This window comes from Macaca fascicularis, chromosome 9, assembly GCF_037993035.2.
Source record: "Macaca fascicularis isolate 582-1 chromosome 9, T2T-MFA8v1.1".
Classification (NCBI taxonomy): Eukaryota; Metazoa; Chordata; class Mammalia; order Primates; family Cercopithecidae; genus Macaca; species Macaca fascicularis.
In genome coordinates this window covers 36,305,722-36,320,037 of record NC_088383.1, presented here as the reverse complement: position 1 = coordinate 36,320,037, position 14,316 = coordinate 36,305,722, and the positions used below count along the sequence as shown (strand labels likewise).

Below are 14,316 nucleotides of genomic sequence, written 5' to 3'. Positions count from 1 at the left end.
GATGAAACATGGGCTAAAAGTCCCACTCCGTCAGTGGACAGTGTGGGTGCAGCTGGATCTTAAACAGACTCTGTGGAGGAACCAATTCCAGGAAGCACAGGCTAATTTCTCACTCTATCAACTGTGATATCCATACATGTTAATGAATGTTCCAACAGAAAGGATAGACAATACACTGATTTTTTTTTGTTTGTAGGTTTTTAAAAATTAAGCTTTTTGTTTTGAGGTAACTGTAGATACACATGCAGTTGTTAAGCCTATCTTTTAATTATTGTGGTAAAATATACACAACATATAATTTACCATTTAACCATTTTCAGTTCAGCGGCATTAGGTACATTCACACCGTTGTGTTGTTTCTGCAGTGTGGTGGTTACCACATTCACCTGACACACTGCTGTGCAACCATCACCACCATCCATCTCCAGAACTTTATCATCTTCCCAAACTGAAACTCTACACCCGTTAAATAATAACTCCCCACTTCCTCCCTCTCTGCAGCTACTGGCAACCACCATTCTCTATGAATCTGTCTCTATGACTCTGACTATTTTTGGCACATGATATTGGTAGAATCATAAAATATTTGTCCTTTTCTGTCTGGCTTATTACCACTTCGTGTAATGTCCTCAAGGCTCACCCATGTTGTGGCATGGGTCAGAACTTCCTTCCTTTTTAAGACTGAATAATATTCAACTGTATGCTCATACCCCATCGTGTTTATCCATTCATCTGTCAATGAACATTTGAGCTGTTTCCTCCGTTTGGCTATTGTGAACAATGCAGCTATGAACCCTGGTGTACAAACATCTGTCTGAATCCGTGCTTTTAATTCCTTTGGGTACATACCCAGAGGTGGAATTGCTCGATCATAGGGTAATTCTATGTTCAATTTTTGAGGAGCTGACATATCATTTTCCACAGTATGCACCATTTCACATTTTGGCAATGCACAAGGATTCCAATTTCTCCACATCCTCCCTAACACTGCTTATTTTTCTGTTTTGTTTTGGTAACAGTCGTCCTGATGGGTGTGAAGTCGTGTATCATTGTGATTATGATTTTATATACCTATTTTTAAATCATTAAAATGATTGGAAAATAAAACCAAGTAATATAGGATTTCTAAACTGACAGAATTTAGGTTGAAGACAAACATCAGACATATCTACAAAGTCCAGTAAGTTGGGCCACGAGGTAAGAATGTCTTTTTTAGTTTCCCATAGTAAAACTGTTTATTATTGATAGTATGTCTTAACACTTCTCTGAACTATGAAATTACTACTACAGTTTTAATCAAATGCATTTGCAAAGTGAAAATGTATCAGAAAAAAACAAACAAACAGACATCATCTATGCTTTAAGAACTTGCAGATAAAACCCATTAATGTTATAATTATTCATAGTATATAATGTCCATAAAGTCTTAAATATTGCAAAACGCAAAAAGGCACAGGTGGAAAAGAAATGTTTATACATAAATAAAATAGAGATTATTTTCAGTTAAATGATACCAACATTCCCAAATGGAATGGGAACGGTTTGTTGTTGTTTAGTTTTAAAAAGGAAGAATTCACACCTGTTACTTCTTTAGGATATTCTTGAGACATCTTAATGAAGTTTAGGAAGTTCTTGAGAAAACGGGTAATTAACACTGCCTGGGAGAAGCCTCTTACGGGAGGCGAATGCACAAGGCCTGTGAGGGGACCCAACAACCACAGAAGGTGGACTGCTATGGAAGAACCCCAGCTCCCAGCTTGCACAGCTAGGTAGGTGCTGCTCTCTGGCACAGGGCGCACTGGGGAGGAAGAGGTTGGTAAAAGATGGCAGGCCTAACTCTGGATGATTTCTGTCTTGAAATGTCCTAGAGGATGCCACATAAGTAGTGAACACACAGGTCTGGAGCTCCAAGAAGACAGCACTGGGGTGCCAGTCTGAAAGTCTGTGACAGGCAGAAAGAGCAAAGCCAGGGGCAAGGGACCTGGGGGAGGCTTAAGAACTAAGAAAAGGAGGGGCTGGGCCTGGAACTGGAGGGTCCCTCCCATTTTAAGGGCTGGAGACAGGATGAAGGGGCAGCAAAGGAGAGGGAGGAGTAAAACCTGGTATGTGGTGTTCTTGTTGAGTCTTGTAATAGTTTGGAAAAGAACTTCTAAGGCAAAGCTGTGTTTGCAAGTGCCTAAACTAGGCTTACAACATTATATGGGGCATATGAGAAGGAAACTGAAGGGGTCTCTTGCACAATAAAACATTAAATTGGAAGATCAAGGATTCTAGAGGCAGTGACTGTGCAAGTGGCGGGGCAGGAGAAGCAGCAGGTGGGTTCAGGAGGGAGGAGGCCAGGGAGAGAAGGGCAAGTGAGTAAGGGTAGAGGGACAAAAGCAGTGGCGGGGAAGACAGGGTGGAAGAAGGGGATGGAGGAACAATCCTTAATGGAAGCAAAACTCTGGGCAGATTAAGGATAAAAAGACCATCAGTGAGCAGCACAGGGTCACCAGCACTGTAGGGTCATGGGCCATGAGCAGCGCAGGGTCACAAGCAGCGTAGGGTCACATGGCTTGACCAGCTCCTCTGCAGAGCCCCCCACCCCTCATCCCTAAACCACAGACAGAGTGAGAGGGTCTAATGCTCCCCAAAGCAACCAGAAGCTTCCTTGTGGCTTATTTTGCCAGGTGCAGTTGTGAAGCCCCTGAGAAACTGGTGCGTTGGGGAGGGTCAGACTCTTCTCGGTCTCTTCCAGAGAAACGGGGATTTTGGCATGGTGAGGGGTGGGGGGTTTGGCACCCAAATGTTTGCTGAATGAAAACATCCATGACTAATGGTTCTCTTGCTTAAAAAGATTACTGTTCTGTGTTCAGTGCTTTAATAATGAAATAGCAATTTTTTAAGTTTTAAAAACTTAGATTTTTATAGCTTATCAGATGTTCCTTAGAATAGATCAGGGCACCGTACTGAAGACAAAGTAAAAATCCTAAAAAGAAAGTACGGTTGACCCTTGAACAACACAGGTTCAAGCTGTGTGGATCCACTAATATGCAGATATTTTCGTTAACAGCTACACCGAATGCACCTGACTCTCCTGCCTCCCTTCCACCTTCTCCACCTCTTTTGCCTCCACAGCCCCAGAGGCAGCAAGACCAATCCCTCCTCCCCTCCTCAGCCTACTCAACATGAAAACGACCAGGATGACGACCTTTATGATGATTCACTTCCACTTAATGAATGGGAAATATATTTTCCTGGCTGGGCGCGGTGGCTCACACCTGTAATCCCAGCACGTCAGGAGGCCAAGGTGGGCAGATCACGAGGTCAGGAGATCAAGACCATCCTGGCCAACATGGTGAAACCCCATCTCTACTAAAAATACAAAAATAAGCTGGGCATGGTGCACATGCCTGTGGTCCCAGCTACTTGGGAGGCTGAGGCAGGAGAACTGCTTGAACCCAGGAGGCGAAGGCTGTAGTGAGCCAAGATTGTGAAACTGCACTCCAGCCTGGGTGACAGAGCAAGACTCCATCTCAAAAAAAAAAAAAAAAAAAATACACACACACACACACACACACACACACACACACACACACACACACACATATATTTGTCCTTATTTTCTTAACCTTTTCTTTTCTCTGGCTTACTTCATTGTAAGAATACAGTACAGCATACATATAACATGCAAAATAATCAAATATTTATGTTATAGGTAAGGCTTTCAGTCAACAGTAGGCTGTTAAGTTTTGGGGGGGTCAAAAGTTCTATGTGGATTTTCAACTGTGCAGGGTTCCATGCCTCGAACCCTGGAGTTGTTCATGAGTCAAGTGGAGTAACACGTTTGAAATCCCAAAGGCAAATAGCCAATAAGCTGTAGTAAGAGGTTCTAAGTATACTAATAATAAAATGGAAAACCATTATAGGGAAAGTCCACCTTGACCTTCCCAAATTAGTTGGGTGACCCTCCCCTTGCTCCGAGTGCTGCCTTTATCTCAGGGTAGGGTAAGGGCCTCTTCCCTGGATAGGAAGCCTGGATAAGCCCTCATCTCATCCCCAGTACGTGCGGCATCTAGCACAGGGGCCGGCAGTGTGTGCTCCCTGAATGCTTCATGGACACATGGTCCCCTGCAGGGATGACGAGGGGCTGCATCCACACAGGGCTCCAGCAGGCTACTGAAAGAGCTTTGAAAGGACAGATTTCCAGCCCAAGGGAAGTCGGCAGGACTACATACGAGAGTGATTTGCTAGTAAAACGACCACAAATAATGGCATTCAGGAAAGAGAACTGCATTGACAAAGGTGTAGTGAATTAAGGGAAACTGAGTCCTTGGCTTGTGAGACAGGTGCAGTGGTGAGCAACAAAGTTCAGAGGCGGCAGCTATGGGCACACAGGAAGCCAGAGAGACTTTCAAATAAGGTCCAGGAAGTCATAAAGCATGGCATTGTAACTGCACTGGAAAGGCCTTTGTGGGAGTTTCCAAGTGTCCTTCACTCATCAATAATAGCATTTGAGTGTGATAACTATTGGTGGAAAAAAGTAAGTCACTCAAGAAAGCTCAATAACCTTATCAGGCCGGGCGCGGTGGCTCACGCCTGTAATCCCAGCACTTTGGGAGGCCGAGGCGGGCGGATCACAAGGTCAGGAGATCGAGACCACGGTGAAACCCCGTCTCTACTAAAAATACAAAAAATTAGCCGGGCGCAGTTGTGGGCGCCTGTAGTCCCAGCTACTCGGGAGGCTGAGGCAGGAGAATGGCGTGAACCCGGGAGGCGGAGCTTGCAGTGAGCCGAGATCGCGCCACTGCACTCCAGCCTGGGCGACAGAGCGAGACTCCGTCTCAAAAAAAAAAAAAAAAAAAAAAAAAAAAACCTTATCAATTTTGGGGGATTTTCATTTATTATATTAAGTTTAAACAGAAAGAATAAGCTAATGTTTTAGATCATAATTTTCCTCTGTGTGAACATAACTCTTCAGGTAAAGATCTAGGTGAGGCTCAGTGGAATTCCAGCTGGCACTGACCTCAGGGTCCCAGGGTGTGTATTTTACAAAGGCTGATGACAAACTCCTCTCACTCTCCAACAAAGAGACAACCAGAAAATGTGCAATACCACTGTGCTGACAGCAGAAAATGGGGGCTGGACCTAAGTAAACCTCCAGATCGTTAGAGCAGCAGAAAAAGAAGACTGTGATGCAATCTTCACCCAGATACCAGAGACATCACTTCCTTACAGACGTGAGGCGCTCAAACCTCCCAAGCTCTCCACAGAGGTCGGTGCTCACTGGCTCAGTACAAAAAGCTGACTACATTTTCTTCTGACTTTGTAACTTACCTTAGTAGATGAATATTAATAACTGTATTAGGTAATATTTAAGAGAATACTTAATGTTTGGGAAAAAACCAGTCATGAACCAGGTGTGATATTCCATTACGGCTAACTGAAGGAATCAGACAACATGATACATCCTGTAACAGAGGGAAAGCAGTTGCTATATTGGGAGATAAGGCATTCACGGTAAGCTTAACTTAAAAATACTTAATTTAGCAAAACTTGCCAATAAAACTATAGTCAAGAGTCAGCTGCAACTTCTTTAGTAAACTCCCACTTGGATATTTTAACTCTCTGCCAAGTAAAATCATGCACAGTTTATTTTCCTAAACAATATCCCACGACCATTGCTAAGAGGTCACTCTTACTCAAATAAGTTTTCAGATTTAATTCATGAGAATGACTATTCTGAGAAGTCCCTCTCGAAACTACAGGTTAATGAGCAACTACGGAGCTATAAAGAGGCATCAGCTGACTGCACATCACAAAGCCATTCAGAGGCATTTGGAGGGGATCAAACAAAACTCACGGAATCAAGGATATATGCAAATGAGATCCCAATGATGCTGAAATTATTCCAATCCGATTTTAAAGAATAATACTAGGCCAGTTAATTTTCTGAATCTGTACCAGATATAATTTCCTTCTGGACTTTAATCCTGCCGTCTTTCAGCTGTTTGGTTTGGATGATTAGAGCATGTTACGATACAGCTGAGGTCGAAATCATACGGGTCAAGACTCTGTGAAGTGAATTGGTAGCTTCATTCCATTCTCAATTATACCCTAATTCCAGAGTGCTGTCTCATAAACATACTATTTGGGGGGAATGGGGGTAGCTTCCTAAACTCCCTGTATTCAGCAATGCTCCATAAATTACCACTTTTGTGGCCAAAAAAATTATTTTAAAGGAGTAATTATTATTTTCTGTTTATAAAATTTCTGCCAGTTTCACATTTGGATTCTTTTTGTACCTGATGCTGGAAGATTTTCCAATAGCCTGGAATATACATTTATATTATGAATATAGGTTAATAAATTAACATAAAGTATAATCTTTACCCTAACCTACAGCAATAACCTCCTTGCTGGTATTCCTGGAGAGATCTTAATAAAAATCTCGCATGATTCTGTTGGTATCCTGTGGATATGGGTTACACTGTGTCCTCTCTTCCAATATGTTGAAGTCCTAACCCCCAGTGGCTCAGAATAGGGCCTTATTTGGAGACAAGGCCTTTACAGAGGTAGTAGAGTTAAAACGAGCTCGTTAGGGCAGGACTTAATACAATATGATTGGGGCCCTTACATAAAGGGGAAACTTGGAGACGACATACACACAGGAGAACGCAGCGTGAGCATGAGGCTGGGCACTCACACACCACAGAGAGACACCTGGAGCAGAACCTTCCCTCACAGCCCTCGGAACTAACCTGGCCAGTGCCTTGATTTTGGACTTCCGGCCTCCAGGACTGGGAGACAATGAAGTTCTGGGGCTGAAGCCACCCAGTGTGCAGTACATTGTTCTGGCAGCCCCAGGGAATTAACAGAATATCTGTCTAAAGATCTTGATGGCTCCCTGCCACCTGAAGCGAAGCTGGCGATCCACAGTCCGGGAGTAGCTCACAGACAGGTTTCGTTTGGCTTCGAGATTCTTTTTAAAACCTCAGCTAACAACAGGGAATGTTCAAAAATAAGTTCAGTTTTCTAGCTTCTCTTTGAACACTGGAAGGCCCCAGCTCCTCATTTCTACATGGCAAGGATTAGCCATGCTGTGATTTTCAAATGTTACTGAGTGTACATGCATGCACACACATGAACACATGCTTACTTAGCATTTGCCATCAGTAACAACCCTCTCTTTCCTCTAAAAGGAGGCATTTGCAGCCCAGGAAATGATCCTGATCATCTACCTAAAATGTATAAACAGAAGAGAAAGAACAAAACAGCACAGAGTGCAGCAAACAGTGAACATAGCAAGCCTGAGACTGCTATGGGGCTGCTTCTGGGGCTGACCTCAGCTGGCATTTGAGAGCGTCCATTTCAGGAGGGCTCCCAGCAATCCCAGGACAGGTAAGAGCAGCTCGCTATGCACACAGGTGTACAAACAAGGTGGTTTATGCTGAGCCTGCTTTCCCTCTGGGACTCTGGAATTTTGGTATGTGCTTAACAGAGGATGTCTGCGTGATCAACACACACAAACCTCAGGCGTTGAGTCTCTAATGGGCTTTGCTGGTGGACAACATCTCTGAAGTATAGTCATACGTCATTTAACAATGGGTACATTCTGAAAAATGCTTCATTAGGCAATTCAATCCTTGTAGGAATACCATAGACTGCACTTACACAAAAGCAGGCGCTACGGCCTACTACAAACCAAGGCTGTGTGGTATGACCTATGGCTCCAAGGCTGCAAAGCTGTACTGCATGTGACTATACTGAATACTGTAGGTAACTGGAACACAAGGGTGAGTATTTGTGTATCTAAATATATCTAAACAAAGAAAAAGTACTGTAAAAATATGGTATTGAAGATAAAAATGGTCCACCTGTACAGGGCACTTACGGTAAATGGGGCTTGCAGGACTGGAAGTTGCTCTGGATGAGTGAGCGAATGGTGAGTGAATGTGAATCCTAGGGCATTACTGTACACTACTGTGGATTTGATAAATGCTGTACATTTAGGTACTATTAAATTTATGAAAAAGATTTTCTGTAATAATAAATTAACCCTAGCTTACTGTAACTTTATCAACTTTAAAAAATTTTTAAACTTTGGACTCTTTTGTAATAATGCTTAGCTGAAAACACACACTATACAGTTGTACAAAAATATTTTCTCTCTTTATATCCTTATTCTACAAGCTATTTTATATTTAAGGTTTTTTTTCTTCACTTTCTAAACTTTTTTGTTAAAAACTAAGACATCAACACACATCTGCCTAGACCTACACAGAGTGAGGATTATCAATATTGCTGTTTTCTGCCTCCACATCTTGCCCCACTGCCAGGTCTTCAGAGGCAGTAATACACACAAAGCAGTGTCTCTTGCCTGCTTCCAGAACACCTCCTGAAGGACCTGCCTGAGGCTGTTTCACTGTTAACTTCTTTGTTTTAAAATAAGTAGAAGGGGTACACTCTAAAGTAACAATAAATAGTAAACACATAAAACAGTAACAGAGTCGTTTATTATTAAGTATTATATGTACTGTGCACATGCTAGACTTTTACATGTCTGACAGCACAGGTTTGCTTACATCAGCATCACCACAAACACCTGAAGCCTAGGATGCACTAGGATGTTATGATGTCACTAGGCGATAGGAATTTCTGAGCTCCACTATAATCTTCTGGACAAATGTCATATATGTGGTCCACCGTTGACTGAAACACCATTATGTGGCACATGACCATATTGTTACAACTCACTGCTGGGGGATCAAGTGTGCCCTGTATCACTCCACTGGGAGAGGATTATTTTTCCTCCAGACTTTGCCCCACAGGCCCTCCCCTTTTTGCTGATTTTGCATTATACCCGGACATTGTAATAAGTCATAGCTGCAGAACTATATGCTGGGTCCTGTGAGTCCTGCCAGTAAATGATCAAACCTGGGGTGGTCTTAGGGACTCCCAACACACACAGTATTTTACAAATGCCAGGCTGTACCCGATTAGTGGGTTTTTAAACAAATATACCAGATTATGAACAGCATTCTTTACTGAAATTTTTAAAAAATGAAACAGATGGAAAAGAGTAGATCTAGCAAGCTGAGGTATCTGTTTATGAAATCTTGGGCAGTAGTGTGCACTAAGATGAACATAATTTGCATCGCACTTGCCTTTAACTTTACTGAATTTGCATAAGCATGGCAACTCTTAGACTCCCTGTCACTAAGTTTAGATAACTAGTGACTTGACCACCACTTATTATTTGCTAGCAATCGGAGGAACAACTGAATAAGATGTCTGGACTCATCACTGAATAGATGCGACCTGAATAACAGCTTTTGAATTCCTCAGAATCTATTAAAAGTGACCCATAAAGGAAGTCTTTCAGGGTCAGACTCAACTGATTCCACAGTCACTTCACCATCAGAGCACCAGATTCTGAGAAGGGATTTAGAGGCTGCAGTTCAGGGGTTGAATGGCAGGCATCGGACAGCCGTGCAGCAATGGCTGGGCCCTGCCAAGAACTCAGGCTGAGACCCAACCCCACTTGGCATGATCAGTCATCCTGACAGGCTGATATAACAAGCACTCTTCTTAGAATGCATCACCTAGGGAGGTGGAGCACAACCGCCTGCTTAAGTGTGGGTTGTACAGAGTGACCTCATTACAAGGATACACAGTACAGAAAGTGGAGAAAAAGAGTGACTACAAAGCACAGAAACCTGACGAACACAACCTCAGCCAGGGATCAAGGTTATCATCAATAGTCATAAGTCATGTTGACCTTATGTACCTTTGATGTGATGTGATAAAAATGATGCTTTACCTTTGTTATCTTCCTCCAAAAAAACATATAATCCCAGCCTAATCATGAGAAAAACATCACACAAATCCCAAGTTAGGAACATTCTACAAAAAAAACTAGCTAGCACTCCTCAAAACTGTCAAGATCGTCAAAAACAAGGAAAGCCTGAGAAACTGTCACAGCCAAGAGGAGACTAGGGAGACACGACAACTAGATACAGTATGGTGTCCTGGATGGGATCCTAAAGAAGAAAAGGGATGCTGGGTAAAAACTAAGTAAACTGGAGTAAAAATGAACTTCAGTTAATAATAATAATATATGGGCAGGTATGGTGGCTCACACCTGTAATCCTAGCACTCAGGGAGGCCGAAGAGGAAGAGTCACTTGAAGACAGGAGTTCAAAGCCGGCCTGGGCAACGCAGCAAGGCCCAATCTCTACAAAATATTTTTAAAAGTTACGCGAGTATGAAGGTGCACGGCTGTAGTTCCAGATACTCAGGAGACTGCAGGGACAGGATCACTTGAGCACAGGAGTTTGAGGCTACAGAGAGCCATGAATGGTGCCAATGCACTCTAGACAGGGCAACAGAATGAGATCCATCTCAAAAATAATAGAATAATACTATATCAGTATCAGTTCATTAAGTGTAACAAATAGATCACACTAAGATACTAAATTGTGTACATTATATCATACAATTTTATAATATAGATGTTAAAAACAAACTGGATGTGAGGTTTACAGGAACTCTGTTTTCTTCACAATTTTTATGTAAATCTAAAACTAATCTAAAACAAAAGTTTATTTAAAAAAATATATCTATGGAAATGAAAGTATAACCCAGCAAAACTTTTGCAATGCAACTAAAGCTTAGAAATTCATAACTGTAGATGCCTGTATTAAAAAAAAAAACTCAAATCAATAACCTAACTTTCCATATTAAGCAACTAGAAGAAGAGCAAACTGAAACTAAAGTAGAAGGAAGTAATCGAGATTGAAGTGGAAAGAAATGAAATAGAAATATTAAAACAAGAGAGAAAATCAATAAAACTGAAAGTTGATTCCTTGGAAAAAACAACAAAATTGAAAAACCTGAAGGTAGACCAACCAAGAAAAAGAAAGATGGCTCAAATGAGTAAAATCAGAAGCAAAACAAAGGACATTATAGACTTTACAGAAATAAAAAGAATTACAAAAGAATACTGTGGAACAACTGCATGACAACAAATTGGGTAATGCTGATGAAATGGACAAATTCCTAGAAAAACAAACTACTGCAATTGACTCAAGAAGAGATAACCTGAATAGACCTATAAGAAATAAGCAAGGAGACTGATTAGTAATGTAGAAACTTCCAAAAGAGAAAAACCCTGACCAACATGGCTTCAGTGGTAAATTCTACCAAACATTCAAATAAGAATACCAACCCTTGACAAACTCTTCAAAAAAAAAAAAAAAAGAAGGAATATTTCTCAATTTGTTCTATGAGGCTAGTATTACCCTGATACCAAAACCAAAGCTATCACAAGAAAACCATAGACCAAATTCCTTACAAATATGGATGTAATTATCAACAAAAGACTAGCAAACTGAGTTCAGCAACATATAAAAAGAATTATATACTGTGACTAACTGGGAATTATCCCAGGAATGCAGGGTTAACATATTAATAGAACAAAAGATGAAAACTACACAATCAATCACGATAGATGCAGAAAAAGCATTTAACAGAATCTAATACCCTTTCAAAATAAAAACACTACACAAATTAGGAATATAAGAAAACTTCCTCAATCTGATAAAGGACATCTACAAAAAACTCACAGCACACAGCACATTTAATGGAGAAGAATGGAAAGCTTCATACCTAATATCAATGAAAGCTTCATACCTAATATCAATGACAAGACAAGGATGTGCACTCATGATACTTCTATTCAACACTGTACTAGAGGTACTAACTGTGGCAACTAGGCAAGAAAATGAAATAAAAGGCATTCCATAATGAAAAGGAAGAAGTAAAACGATCTCTATTTGCAGGTGATCTTCCCATGTAACATTCTAAATAATCTACTAAAAAAATTATTAGAATAAATGAATTCAGCAACGTGGCAGCGTACAAGATCAATCTACAAGAATAAATTGTATTTCTATAGTCTAGCAATAAACCACCAAAAATGAAATTAAGAAAACAATTCAGTTTATAACAGCATGAAAAAGAGTTAAATACCTATGAATTTTTTTTTTTTTTTTTTGAGATGGAGTCTCACTCTGTCACCAGGCTGGAGTGCAGTGGCACAATCTCAGCTCACTGAAATCTCTGCCACTGCAACTTCCGCCTCCTGGGTTCAAGCGATTCTCCTGCCTCAGCCTCCTGAGTAGCCGGGACTACAGGTGCGTGTCACCACACCCAGCTAATTTTTGTGTTTTTAGTAGAGATGGGGTTTCACCATGTTGGCCAGGATGGTCTCAATCTCTTGACCTCGTGACCCGCCCTCCTTGGCCTCCCAAACTGCTGGAATTACAGGTGTGAGCCACCGCGCCCAGCCCCAGGAATAAATTTAACAAAAGAAATATAAGATTTGTATACTGAAAACTATAGAAAAATGTTGACAAAATGAAAGAAAATCTAAATAAATAGAAAGATATTCCATGTTAGAAGATATTTGAATGCTTAATACTGCTAAGACCACAATACTTCCCAAACTGATCTACAATGTATCAATGCAATTCCTACTAAAATCCCAAAATTTTGGGGTGGTGGGTGCTGACAGAAATCGACAAGCTAATTCTAATGTTCATTGGGAAATGCAAGGATCACGGATGGCATGGCCAAAACAACATTGAGAGAGAAAAACAAAGCTGGAAACTCATACTTTCTGATTTCAACTTCAAATCTATGGTAATCAAGACAATGTAGTACTGATATAAGGATATACATAAAGATCAATGGAACAAAACTGAAAACCCAGAAATAAACTTTCATGTTTATGGTCAAGTGATTTGTGACAAGGGTGACAAGACAGTTCAGTGGGGAAAGGATAAAGGCACTGGGACAACTGGATGTCCAAATGCACAAGAATGAATGTGGACCCCAACTCACAAAAATTAGCTCAAAATGAATGATGGACCTAAATATAAGAGCTAAATTTATAAAACTCCTAAAGGAAGATATAGGGGTAAATCATCATGATCATGGGTTATGCAATGATTCTTAAGATAAGCACAAGTGACAAAAGAAATACATTGGGCTTCATGAAAATAAAAACCTAAGTTCCAAAATATACCATCACAAAAAAGAAATGACAAAACAGATGAGAAAATGTGTGTGAATCATATACCTGACAAAGGACTTGTATCCAGAACATATAAAGAACTCCTGCAACTCAACAACCAAAAGACAAACCCATTTTTAAATGGGCAAAGAATGTAAACAGATACTTCTCCAAAGAAAACATACAAGTGGTCAATAAACACATGCAAAGATGCTCAACCGTCATTAATCCTCAGGGAAATGCAAATAAAAACAATGAGCTAACCCTTCAAACCCACTAGAATGGCTAACATGAAAAAGACAGACACTAACAAGCATTGACAAGGATGTGATGTGGAGAAACTGAAAATCTCATTATGTTGCCAAAGGAAATCTGAAACTGTGCAGTCACTTTGAAAAACAGTCAATCTGCTGTTCCTCAAACCAGAGTTACCATATGACCCAGCAATTCTACTTCTAGATATATACCAGGAGAAATGAAGACATATGCCCACATATAAACTATATCAGTTCATTTTCATGCTGCTGATAAAGACATACCTGAGACTGGGCAATCTACAAAAGAAAGAAGGTTTAATTGAACTTATGGTTCCACATGGCCGGGGAAGCCTCACAATCATGGCGGAAGGCAAGGAGGAGCAAGTCACGTCTTACACGGATGGCAGCAGGCAAAGAGAGAATGACAGCCAAGCGAAAGGGGCTTCCCCTTATCAAACCATCAGATCTCATAAGGCTTATTCACCACCACGAGAACAGTATGGGGGAAACCGGTGCCATGATTCAATTATCTCCCACCAGGTCTCTCCCACAACAACGGGAATTATGGGAGACACAATTCAAGACGAGATCTTGGTGGGGACACAGCCAAACTATATCATTCCACCCCTTGCCCCTCCCAAATCTCACGTCCTCACATTTCAAAACCAATCATGCCTTCCTAGCAGTCCCTCATTTCAGCATTAACCCAAAAATCCACAGTCCGAAGTCTCATCTGAGACAAGGCAAGTCCCTTCCACCTATGAGCCTGAAAAATCAAAAGCAAGCTAGTTACTTCCTAGATACAATGGGGGTACAGGTAATGGGTAAATACAGCCATTCCAAAGGGGAGAAATTGGCCAAAACAAAGAAGTTACAGGGCCCAAGCAAGCCCGAAATCCAGCAGGGCAGTCAAATTTTAAAGCTCTAAAATGATCTCCTTTGACTCCAGGTCACGCTGATCCAAAAGGTGGGTTCCCATGGTCTTGGGCAGCTCCACCCCTG

At 41.1% G+C, this 14,316-nt stretch overlaps 1 protein-coding gene across 16 annotated transcripts in view; it reads right to left on the bottom strand.

The window, feature by feature from the left end:
- The window catches only part of CCNY (cyclin Y), a 223,575-nt gene that overhangs the window by 19,247 nt on the left and 190,012 nt on the right, over positions 1-14,316 (bottom strand). The gene's annotated exons all lie outside the window — the stretch shown is intronic.